This window comes from Haliaeetus leucocephalus, unplaced genomic scaffold (genome assembly GCF_000737465.1).
Source record: "Haliaeetus leucocephalus isolate CR32 unplaced genomic scaffold, Haliaeetus_leucocephalus-4.0 Scaffold0, whole genome shotgun sequence".
NCBI lineage: Eukaryota > Metazoa > Chordata > Aves > Accipitriformes > Accipitridae > Haliaeetus > Haliaeetus leucocephalus.
The window spans coordinates 6,871,727-6,884,969 of NW_010972436.1; positions in this window are offsets into that span (position 1 = coordinate 6,871,727).

The following is a 13,243-nucleotide window of genomic DNA, read 5'->3' on the forward strand; positions in this document are numbered from 1 at the left end:
TCTGGTGTGCCTTTATCTCAGAGGCTTGATCTGTTTCCACTGCTGTGGGTATTTTAGACCTTCCTCCTAGGGATATAGATCTCATTATGCATCTGGAGCCAGTGTGTTTGTCATGATGATGGACTGTATTGATCTTGGGGCCTCTACTTAGTGTGGAAGAAGTGAGGTCTCGACCAGGACCACAAATGACTGGATTAGAGCTGCCTTTCTGAGCAGTACAGGTGCTGAAGCTTTATAGCAGTACCTCTGATGGGAGTGACATGCTGAAAGCGATATCTAAAATATTGCAGACTAGGGGCCACATAGCAGGGGCAGATCAGATTTCCAGTTAAACATGTTTGCCACCCACTGGCTAGGCTGCAGAGTTGCCTGTTGCTGCAATGGGAATCTGCAGCTCGTAGTTACAAGTATTTACATATGACAGATAATTAGAATGAAGCATAGTTTAACAGTAGAGTATATTTGAATATTTCTAGGCTTTTGTTTACAATTTTAAATGTAATGACTCCAGAACTGGGCAGTGACAGGACCATACTAATACCTTTAATTTGGGGTTCACATATGCCATCAAAAGCAATACTTTTTCAGTTCCTAGATCACACTGACTAAAAAGAGGGAGATGGAGAGAGGGGCTGCCTAAATGATAGATTATGTGCATGAACAATCAAAGCTAAAAGAGAAATTTAATTTGGGCTGTGCTTAAAACCTGTTATGGAGGTAAAAACAGGCATAAATCAAAGTTGAACTAGTAGTTGAGAACAGGGTGAGGAAGCTGATCCAAACTGTTCCTTTTCCTCAAGCATCTGGTGTCAGAAGAAGAATCTGGTGTCAGAAAAGAGAATTGAAGGGGGAAGTCCAGAGCACTTGGCTGAAAGCATCTTCCCACAGTATTTGTTCCTGTTCAGTTTTGTTTTCAGTCCTATCTTCACCCAGAAACAGAACCGCACCATGAAGGTGGATGAGTCTTTGCCTCATCTCAAAAGCACTAGTAAAAGTTGGGCAGTGAAACAGAGAAAAATGTGCCCCAAGCCTAGCAGGCCAGAAACAAGGAATGACCTTTTCAAATTTTCCCACCATGAGTGAGGTTATTGTTTTTTCCCCTTTCCTCCCTCCCTACTTCACTGTAATTTTTCTATCACCTAGAAAATATAAGAAATGCTTGTTTAAAGATGTAGTATAAAGAGTAATTCCCATGCTGCCCCTTTTGGATTTGAAAGCTGGTAAGAATTTATTGCTCAGTAAGTTAAACTTGATAATATGACATTCCTGAGGGCAATGGCTATGTAAATGCATCCTTATACTGCCTCTTGGGTGCCACTGCAAACAAAAAACACAGTCCCCACAGGGTAATGATATCACCTTTATATGACTGAATACAGAAAATGGAAAACCATAAAAATAATATTTTAGGAATAGTTTCTCCTTTATTAGGTCTTGGAAAAATGTATATTGCTTCAAATGAAACAAAGCAGTGAAAGAGTGAGAAATTTAAATAATTTTTCATGGTATCTTCAAATATTAAAAAGGGAATACAATAAGATACAATTCTATTTTATTCAGAATTCAGAAACTCATCTCTGCCTAGATGTAATTAATTTTGCACTATGAAGATGTCAGTGCAAAAACATTATCCATGTCAGAAAAAAATCAAGTCTTAAGATAAAATTAATATCTTAAAGAAAAATCATACCACAACTTGTACTGTAAGGCTTAGTCATTAGTGAAGTTATTTAATATAGCTGTTTCATCATGCAGTATAATTAAAATGATAAGTTAACCACAGTCATGACAGTTCTTCCTTGATTAATGTATATTATTCAGGGACAAGGCACTACCTAAAGAAAAATAGCATTGTCAACATTGCAATAAAAAATTCTGTTCCTTCCTTACCATCTTGTAAGGCACAGTACTGCAGTCCCTGTTCCTGTACATGATGCCTATCTGTAAAGGAAGGCAGACAATAAAAGCCAAAATTTGGTCTCTAACTTTGACTTGAATTTAGTAATTTATTTCGTGCAGACTGTTACCTGAGAATGTTTCAAAGAAACCAACATTGAGTATTAAAGGTAAGTTTTGTACTTTCCAAGACACACTATGGGAACTTTCCTGTTGCTCAAAGAGCTAATGAATTCTTCAAGACAATACTTCAAAATCACCACTCAGCTGATGACCTCTTTCTGCTGCTGTTGACAGACCTATAAACAGTACTGGGAAGACTTCCAGTACTGAGAAGGACTCTGCGAGGTTGCTCTCACCATTCTTCTGCTTAGGCTATGCTCAGTCTCTGCAGCCCATTCTCAGCCATCCACGGTGATCGGGACCATATGTCCCAATTCACTCCCCTGGCAATCTGATTTCAATGCTTCTCTGCCCTGCCTGTTCAGAAACACTCTCTAACATCTAACCTAAATCTCCCTCAGTGACACATAAGCTTCTTATTTTTTGTCCTATCCAACATGAACACGGCAAACAGATTACTTCCTCTTTGCAGCAGCAACTTTTACATGTTTGAAGCTTATTGCTGTCTCCCTCCTCAGTCTTCTCTTCTTTCGGCTGTCAATCTTTCCAGACAGCTAATCATTCTTACTGCCCTCCTTTGGACCCCTTCCAGATCATCCACATTTTTCTCAAAGTAACTGGAGTTGCCAGACATCCCTTATAATGTAGGATTTCCCATGTTTAAGCCTCAAATCTCACATGCCTTATTAAAAACACGTGATATATTGCCTGCTCTCGTATTTCCTCTTTATTTTAATAGGGGACGTGGGTTTTGAGGTTGAAACATAGAAAAATCTGCAGCTGCTTTCCTGCCCCATTCTTCAGAGCTGCCTTTGGCAGCATAGAGTCACGACTTGGATGTGGCTGTGACAGAAGTGAAAGCCAGAGCATCCCTAAAGGAGCTGGGGAGGTCTGAAGGGCAATGCATGCCCTGAAGCACCAGGAAGGCGTATGGTGTTTTAAAATTCAGAACCCAGCAACTCTCCTGTGCTGCCCCACATCAGGCATAATCCTCCTGCCAAAGACTCACCAGCATAATAAGAGAATAAATACTCCTATGTTTTGTAGGCAACGCTTTTGTTTATACAGCTCAGGAGGTGACATTTTAGGTCCATGACTTATGTTCAACTTTGGATTCTCTATGCTCTCTCCTCTGCAAAATGCTATCTGGCCAGTCATGCTCCGTCCTTATACCCAATTACCTAAGTACCTTGTCTTTACTGAACTTCATCTTTTTCTTATCAGAACACTGTTTTAATTTGTCAAGATAATTCTGACTTTTAGTCCTGTCCTCCGTTACTCTTGCTGTTTCTCCCAGCCTGGTATCATCTATGAATTTAATAAGCCTACTCTCCTTTCAAGCATACAAATTATTAAAAAAAAAAAACAAACCAACTAGAACCAGACCTTGGACAGACTTTGGAACTGTATCTGATGTATCTTTAATTTCAACAGAGAATCATCTGCTCTGTTATTTGGAGCAAGTCAGGAGCAGAACAGACTCTCCTCCACAGAAACCATTTCCATGGACACAATGCAACACAGAGGTATGAGTTTGCTTCTTTCACTTCCAGATGTATGGAATTACTGTGTTGGTTGTAGAAGCCAGTATCAGCTCTTGTCTCTGGAAGGAAAGACTGGAGAGGCAGCCTGAGTATCCTCAGCCCTCTCCACCGCAGCAGAAGCACTGTTTCATAGACATGAGTGCAGATCTAGCTGGAGCAGAAGATCAGATCAACCCAAAGGAAGAACTGTCTCCTCTCAGAGCTGAGAATGCCCTAGCACTAAGACTGTCCTCTGCAAAATATCTACTACAACAAATAGGAATGGTTTGTCTGGGGGTCCCTAGGCACCTTGATAATACAACAGAGAAATTATAATTCCCTTTTGCAGCCTGTAAGATCTGTGACATTCAACTGCAGCAGTGTCCATCACTTCCAAAAATTTAAACCGTTGTTTGCTCTTACTGGCACACCCCAACTGTGTGTCCTTCAACATCACCAAAAGGCCTGGGATGTCTCACTCTATGAACAGTTTTAGAGGAAGCTTTTCATAATTTTCTATGAATATGTATGAATCTTTCCAATCTGGGGCCTACCAGAGGAGTGGGACTTGGCATTTGGGAAAGATTTGAGCCTAATTCGCTTGATTTTTTTCCCCAGTACTCAGACTGATGATATTTCAGTGTAAAAAGAGGTTTTGCAGCTGGTGCAGCTGTCCTTTCTATTCTTGTCTAGGAGACCTTGCAGGCAGTGGCAAACTCTGCCATTCCAGAGAGTGAAAAAGGTATTGGTCATGCTTATCCAGTCTGGACAACTTGGCAGGACCAGGAATATACTTTTAGGTAATTCAGTCCCAATGCAAATCTTCTGATGACCAAAGTGGGTGGAAGGGAGGGAAGAAAACAAAAACTAGGTTTAGAAGATAATTTCACTCACTTATGCTATTTCCAACTTAATTTCTAACTTTTAAACCAATCTCCATATTTGCCAGACCATTAAAAAAAAGAAAATTCCTGTTGAAAATGGAGAGGGTGGTTTATACCACCACTAGCCAACAGTCAGAACAGAGGTGGCTGGAAAGATATGAAATGTATAGCCTGTGCTGATAGAACATGGGCTCGCAGGATTTATACGCATTCAGGGATCACTTATAGAACTGTTTTGCGCTTGTGTGGCCAGACATGTGAACATCATGGGGTAGTTTTTCTTTGCAATGATGCAAGGAGGTAATAATTCCCACATTTTTCTCTCAGTGTCAGAGGGAAGGTATCTTGAAGAGCAGGAAGGCTGAGGATTGGGACCTCTAGTTTCTCTAAGGTGATATTAAAAGATTCTTTAACTCCAGACGCCTTGTATTACTAAGCTCCTTAAAGATTTATGACCTTTATGATGATCATTTTCCCCTGTGAAATTTCCCTTCTGCTTAAGTATTTACAGGAAGAAAAAGTTTTCCTTTTTTTCCTCTCAAGTCAGCAAAGCTTATCCTGTGAGGATTTCTGAATGAAAGGGGGAGATTAGTGTTTCAGGAACATACCTTAACTCACTTTAGAAGCATTTACTGGACTTCCTGCCATGCCTCCTGTCCAGCTGGCTGGGCAGATACTGCCTTGCCTGCCTTTGTGCATGGATTTTCGGCTTTATTTTGTGGGAAGGGATTGGGAAAAAAATTCCACAAACAAGCTTTGAGATGCTTTACATCACAAAATCCCACTTGGGATGTGACTTTTTTGACTAAAGGAGGGAGCTTCACTTAACGGGATCAAGGAAATTCCAGCTGCTTAGAGCCTCCTTTTCTTTGTCTCTCATTGACAGGGGAAAAAGTTTAATCATTGTAATTGCATTCAAAGATAATGCATTCAGTGACTATTGACGCAGTGCCCAGAGGTAGCCTTATGGCTACTACTGCCTGAACTGCATAGAAGGGAGTCAGCTGCCTTCAGGGGTTTTTACTAAGACCTATTTCTCACCAAGACAGATAATATTTATTTTGGTCCTCAGATGTACCTTGACATTTGCCTGAAATTAACAGCTCCTTTTTTTATGAAATACTGTCCTGCTGGGGACATTTGGAAGAAAAATGCAAATCACATCCTTTTGTTGAACATTAGCTTTTCACAGAAAATCACTTCAAACTAATTTCATTTCCTACTTTTTTTACTTTTGGAGTATGTTTCACTGTGATAGTGATGGACTTGCATAATGGGATCACAAAACTATTTTGTTAGTACAAAGCTGTAGAAAGATAGGGAAACAGCAATCCAGCTTAAAAATAATAAAACCCCAGACACCACTGCAAAAAACTGCTTACTTTATGTTTTTGAGATTAGTACAGTATGTTTCAGAGAGTCAGGCATCTTTACCCTTTTGCCCCACCCTCCAACTTTATCCGCTGTCATAGCTTTGTTTCCCTAAAATATTTAGAGGGGGTATTAAAAAAGGGCTGTTAGGCTGTTTTGAGAACTACATGATCAGTATGCTATTACTGGGCTTTTTCACATAAGTAATCTGTAGATGTACTTTTGGCATGTATGTTAGTATAATTGTATCTTGCAGTAAGCTCATTGTTAGAAGAATAGACCTACCCATAATGGTTTCTAAAATAGAACAGGTCATAGAGAAATGATGTACTATTTTAAAAAGCAGATCAGTACTTAATTATCTGCTAATATATTTGTAGTTATTTAAGGTTTTTTTGCTGTTTAACACTATCACTGAAGTTTTATGAGGGGAAATTAGAGACATTCTGTGCCCTAAGGAGCTTGTGAAAGATTGCATCGAAAGGAAAAATGCAAGTGTTCATTAGTACGCCTTATGACAGTTTGAGGCAGACAGAATGTGTGCGATGCTCTGTGTACTTAGAACTTTTCTACTTTATATTCTACTGTCCAAAAACTTTTACCTTTTCATTTCTTTATCTGAGTCTGTTGTGCAGGCCTATCTAAATGACAGTCTGTCCTCACGGAGTAGAACTGGTAATGCCAATCGTCCACCAGGATGCTAAACACACCTGGTGCATGGCATGGGTGGGCTCTGGGCTCCTCACCGGAGCAGCTCACTCCACATTTGAACCATGTCCACCATGGAGTCCTCTGTGCCCTCTCACCTCTCCTTCATTTACGTACCTCCATATAAATACTGTGTATGTGTGCTTAATCTTTGATGTTTAATTCAATTTATGAAAAGATTAAAGAAATACAGTGGTTTTATTGAGTACTTCAGATGTTTTTCCTTGATGGACTTGCAGAAAACTGAATAAATTGCACTTTTACTTTACACATGTTTAATGGAAAATTATATTTTCAAAGGAAACATAAAACTTTCACAGAAACTGTTTTCAATGAAGTGAGGTATTTTCTTCTAAATAAGTTTTCAATTTTTCCTGAAGAGTCCAAAATGTTTGCCTTAGAAAGATCAAGAAAGTTGAAATTAATATTCTTTGATTTTGCTGCAAGACTTGTAGGAAGCCTCAGGGATTTTTATTAGGAGCTCTGGCACCTTAATTGCATCATTTTTACGTAATTGAAGCTCTTGTTAAATGTTAAGTAAGGTTAAATCATGCTCTGCAGAGATTGCTAAGCAGCTTGACTTAAAATTACTCTCTCCTCTTGATTACCTGATTTTCTTACAAATTCATCACATCATTTCACTATGTCTCTAGTTGCCATAGAGCTTAAACAGCTTATTGAAATAAGGCAAAATTCCCAAATAAAACAAAAACTGCAGCAAAATAGAACAGTAACGTGAGGAGAAAAGGTACTGACAGGGTAGGTAGAAACACAAATTTCATAGTGTGTTCTTCAGAGTGTGTCCCACTCACACATCATTCAAATTAATCAATGCCATATGAATGCCAAGAAAAAACAGCCAATCTCCATTCTTCTTAAAAAATAAATATATAATATTATGTTACATTTAATTAATTTCATTAATATGTTACATTTCACTGCTGTCTCTTCACTGTTTGTTTCACCATTTTCTCTAGCTTTCACCCATAAGCCTGCTAGAGGGGCCACAGGGTTCCAAAGTACAGCTTGAATGCTGCATGAATCACTGTCGGAGACTTACAGACTTCATCTTCATGCTGGCCTGGTTCCTTGGTGCCCACATCACTTAAGAACATTTTTAACCCAAGTATCTCCCAACTGTTTTGATACGAGACTTGGAAAAATCCCATTTTTTGATCTCTCTGAAGTCCTCCACAGATTTTATGCTTCCCAAAGGAGAAGTTTTGTTATTTACTTCTTGCTAATGACTCTTGGCCAACAGGAAAATGTGTATCTGAACAACTTAGGCTATGTCCATATGGACAGGTTGGAAGTTTCATTACACGTTGGACAGTACCGTATCTAAAATGTCCAGTTTCCATACTGCAGCAGGCTCATGGCCAGTCTCCCCAGAACACAAGGAAAGAAAAGATGCAACAGTAGCCTTTCATGTAGAAATACGTTTGGCAAATATACAAGCCTGCTGCAGCATCCCTTGAGAGGCTAAACAAATTTAAACCTGTAAGTAAGTCTCACACAGAACTCCTTTAAGATGTTATTTTCTCCCTGGAATACTATGTTGAAATTCTACTTTTAGAAAGATTAAAAATGTAAGTTACATTATGTTTTCAAAACTGAAAAAGAAATCTCTGTGAATAAATAAATCTTGAGAAGTATAGCTACAGGGCAACAGACACAGACATTGCACCACTCAAAAGTTTCAAAAAAATAGAGTGGTTGAGCTTAATAAACCCAGCATCACCTGCAAGTCAGATTAGTAAAAGTGTATGCTCTCCTGCCAAACTTGAGAGAAAGCTTGTATTTTCAAGAGTTCATAACTCAGTTGTAAAATGTTAACAACTGTTTTCCAGACTTCTCTTTGGTGTACACGATTCAGCCGAGAAATCCTTCCATTTCATCAAGTATGGTTCAGGTTAAAGGGAAAAAAACCCTTTAAATATATTTGCAGCATTTTTTAATAATGCTACAGTTCTACCAGGGTGGGAACCATTGTAAGCCATAGAATACAAGTAGTCATTTTTATTTGTACAAATTGAATAAGCAGTGCTAATTATATAGGCACCTAGTTTTGCATAATACTTTTCACCAGTATATTTCAAGAAGTCAGATGTCATACTGCATGTCAATTAGATGAACATCTAGTTCTGTGTAGTACTTTTTACCAGCAGGTTTCAAGAAGAAGACAAGTTTGAGACCCCTGATCTACAACTGAAATGAAGAAACAAGTTAAATGACTTACAAGCTGATCTCCTAGACTAGCTACAAAGCTAAGGAAAAGATCAAGGGATCTTTAGTCCTAACTGGACCTGCTCACCAGAAAGCAAGTTATATGTGCAGTAAAAAGTATGACACACAGTCTACACACACGAACAGTGTATTACAGCATCAGGTCTGTAACACAGCCTGCTCACTTATACAGGTCCAGTTGCGGACATACCCATGGCTTGCTCTGGCAGAGTGTGATCAACAGCCCTACGTGGCTCCAGGGAGGGTTTAATGTGCCTGTCAGGGGGACCGAGCATCTGTCATCCATGTGCTTTGGAGCACGCCATACTGTTATTTTTCTTTAACAGTAACAGGAGATAATTATTCTACAGTTATGGTATCCTAAGAAACAGGTTTAGATACAGCTTTTGCAATTGTCCTAAATACTTAGATATCTGGATATTAAACCCACAGAAATTTCTGGTACAGAAATTCAGTTCCCTCTTGTCCCTCTGAAAAACAAAGCAGGGAACAAAATCAGCCAGTATTATCCTTCCCCTGAACACCTGTAATGGTCATAGCTTTGTAAAACTTCCCTGTACAATATCTATTGAGTATAATAAGCATTGTGCACTTCATAAAGCAATGTGTCATGTGTGAAATTGTCTTTTGTTGCAATTTGTGTTTCTTAGCCTATGAAAAGCTTACAAAGAAAGAATTAAGTTCCTAAAAAAAGAAATAATACATAGTAGTGGTCTGACTCCCTGCTGCAATATAAAACTGAAACTTCAGTCTTCAGTAATCTCTGTGAGCATGTTCATATCCCAGCACAGGCATGCCTGTGACAGTACCATAGGAACATCTATCTTTACAGAGCATACAATTATTACCCATTATGAAGACAGCACTGGAATAGAGATATAATTAATTACAGTAAATTTAGCACCATGAATTGAAGGACTTGACTTCCATTAGCAAACAGGGGAGGGAAGCTCAGCAGGCAGATAACATCTTTTATAGACAGGGATCATATAAATGCCTATTTCACACTTACTTAATCTTGCAAAAGCACTATTAGAAAAAAAAAAAAAAAGAGTTGTTCCTGAAAAACAGATGAACTATTTGAAGACATTCAGACACCCTGTCCTGGTTTCAGCTGGGATAGAGTTAACTGTCTTCCTAGTAGCTGGTACAGTGCTATGTTTTGAGTTCAGTATGCGAAGAATGTTGATAACGCTGATGTTTTCAGTTGTTGCTCAGTAGTGTTTAGACTAGAGTCAAGGATTTTTCAGCTTCTCATGCCCAGCCAGGGCACCTGACCCAAACTGGCCAACAGTGTATTCCATACCATGGGACGTCCCATCTAGTTTAGGAACTGGGAAGGGGGGGGCGGGGAATCGCCGCTCGGGGACTGGCTGGGTGTCGGTCGGCGGGTGGGGAGCGATTGCCCTGCGCATCATTTGTACATTTCAATCCTTTTATTACTACTATTGTCATGTTATTAGTGTTATCATTATCATTATTAGTTTCTTCTTTTCTGTTCTATTAAACCGTTCTTATCTCAACCCAGGAGTTTTACTTCTTTTCCTGATTTTCTCCCCCATCCCACTGGATGGGGGGGGAGTGAGTGAGCGGCTGCGTGGTGCTTAGTTGCTGGCTGGGGTTAAACCACGACACACCCCCATACAGAGTCTGTGTTTAAGAGAGCCCTGAGCAGTCGGGACAGCCCATGATTCAAGCTGGCAGACCTGCTGGGACAGGTTGCAGACCTAAGTGCCCCCATGGACAGATGCGCAGCAGCACTGCTGAGGGCACCCACCTCACCCCTTTGGCTGTGCATCAAGGTAAGGATGCATCGGCGTCCACGCTCTGCACCACAAAGGGCATGCAGTATGCACAAGGGGCTGCCTGGGGTGAAGGGTGCCAGGTGGGGCAAGGAAAGGGGTGCAGGGCCATGCAGGCACCCTGCCCAGGGTTTAAAACCTTCAGTAAGGCTCTGTAGTGAAAAACACTACAGTGTGTGATTATTGGCATGTTGCTATCCTCTGGAGATACCAGCACCCACTAGAGCGGGTATGTCCTTATGAAAATACCCGAAAATGGGGTGACTGTATTTGGGGCCAAGAGTGTTATAACATCTTTGCCTTAATTTCTGAAGTATGTGGCAAGACTAAGCAGAAAACAAGTTACTGGGAAAGCAGCAATGGCTTTGAGATGGAAGTGTACTAAAAAATCAGAAAAAAGCCCACCCTACCATAACTAAAAACCCCACCATCCAAAACTTCATCTGTGAAAAGATCTAAGAACTGATATATGGATTGACCATCAACTGCTCCAGCTAGGTTGGAGGCTAGATGTTGAAGCTTAAACACTGGGAATACAGCTAGAAAATATTACAAATGCAGTCTTTACCCAGGACTTTCTCTGAACCACAGGCTGTATCAGAGAAAGCAGAGCAGGAAATACTCCCATGGATGGAAAGGGCTGTTACATTCCTTAAAATATTGGCATCTAGTTCTGGAGCCTTTTTCCTCTAATAAGGTACAGGTGACGAGAACAGCACAGCCATGAGGCAGGTCCCCTGCACTCTCTGCAATGCTATTATTAGGGAAGAACTGAGAAATGTGTAACTGCTGAGCCTTTGGTCCAAGACTGAGTAATTGGTACTGAGGGTATTGGTAATGTCTGGAGTAGGCAGCAGTACTCTGGTTTCATATAATCACTTCTTTCATAGCCTGCAGGTGGGAAAACCTTACTTTAAATCTTACTGATAACCTAAAATAGAAAAAAGCTATTGAATTTCTTTATTTTTTTGGCATGCAAGGTATTTTTACAAATGATTTTACAAATGATTTGGAACATCTCCTTTACCTTCACAGATAGATATATTTCTATTTTCCTTGTTAAAGAATAAAATTTAGGTGCAAAATATTTCAGTTAATTCTTCTCTGGTAGTAATAACTTTTTCTTACTTAAATCTGTAATGTAAATTGATGATAAGCACCATCAGTTGTAGACTTCTGCAATGTAGTCTTCAGTTACTGGAAATACCCCCACAGTTCTCCGAATTATTGCAAGTCATATAAGCGTCCAGGTTAGCTGCTAACTCTGTGTGGACTGAAACTTGGGCACTGGGGATTTTGTCACAAGGTCTAAATGTTTGTTGAAAATGACAGAAGGAAACAAGACATTGAAAAAAGATGTAAATTCAGAAAACTAAAATCTAAATCCAACAGTTGATATTAGTCCCCCGAGACTTTAAAACCATTGTTTCATTTGGTACTTTTCCCAGGATATCAGTTAGAATTCAGTATGAGTGTGCACTAACAAAGCACACATCTTGAAATACCACTATGTCAGAGACTCAGCTCTTACCACAAGCAGTGCCAGGGTGAGCATGTTAAATGGTTGTGGCCTTAGAGATGACACTGTTCTCCTGATCTTTGAGCCATGACCCCCTTGCACAACGAGAAGGACTGCCAGCAATACTAGTTCCTGGCCTGGGAAGTGCATTGTCCAGACCAAAACTTCTAAAAACCAATGCTGGTGATTAGAGGGAAATGGGTCTCCCACAGAGGTGTCCGCAGAACTGGCTTTCACGCATTTCTGGATCTTCAAAGGGCTAAACAATGATCAGTGTCTGACTCTACAACTATTTTCATGGACGTTTTACAATTCAGACATAGTTCCCCCAAGAACCTGTCATATGGTGGTCATGGAAATGAGAAGATGCATCTAAAAGCCTGTTTCTTTATGAAGCACTTAAAATCATGTCCTGTGCCCCATAGCTGCTTTCAAATACTTCCAGGTCAAGTAAAACACATGTAACAAAATCAAACTGGGTATGCACAATCACCTGTAGTTTCTTCAGGCAAGGCCACCTCAGAGAAGCAAGAATAATAGGTTAGGAAACACTTAAGAGACTTTTTTCCAGCTGACATACACAAATCTACAGTTATTTTGTTTCCACAGGCCAATTTTCTTGAACCACATCATGAACATCACTGCTTAATTTGGCCTGAGTTTTGTCATATGTTTAACACTGCTTCCCTAATGTCACTGTTCATCTGAGGCTATTATAAAACATCACTTCTAGCTTGCTTCCACCCCTGATTATATTCACATATTCTTCATAGCACAGTTTTCTACAACAGTCCACCACCCTGCTAAACAAGACTGACAATCCAGTACAATCCTTCCTATCCTAAGTCTGAATTTCTTTCTGCAGGGTTTCACCACCATTTGTAGCCTTTGCAAATCTTATATAACACTGTCTCATCTAGGGAGTGTTCTAAAATCAGATTAATGCACATATAATCTAGGGTTTTTTGCTTGGCTTTGCTGCAATTTCTGTCCCATAGCAGAGATAGCATTTGTACTTCCGACAGCCCTCAGAAGTTCATACCTTGTTTGAAAGCCATGCATTTGCAGATGGGTAAAATGTATCTCTGTCCTTTAATTACAGTGTTTGCAATGCCTGTTGTGGCATGGCAACTGTCAGTTTCATCTAATACTTTCCTATAAAAATTTCCT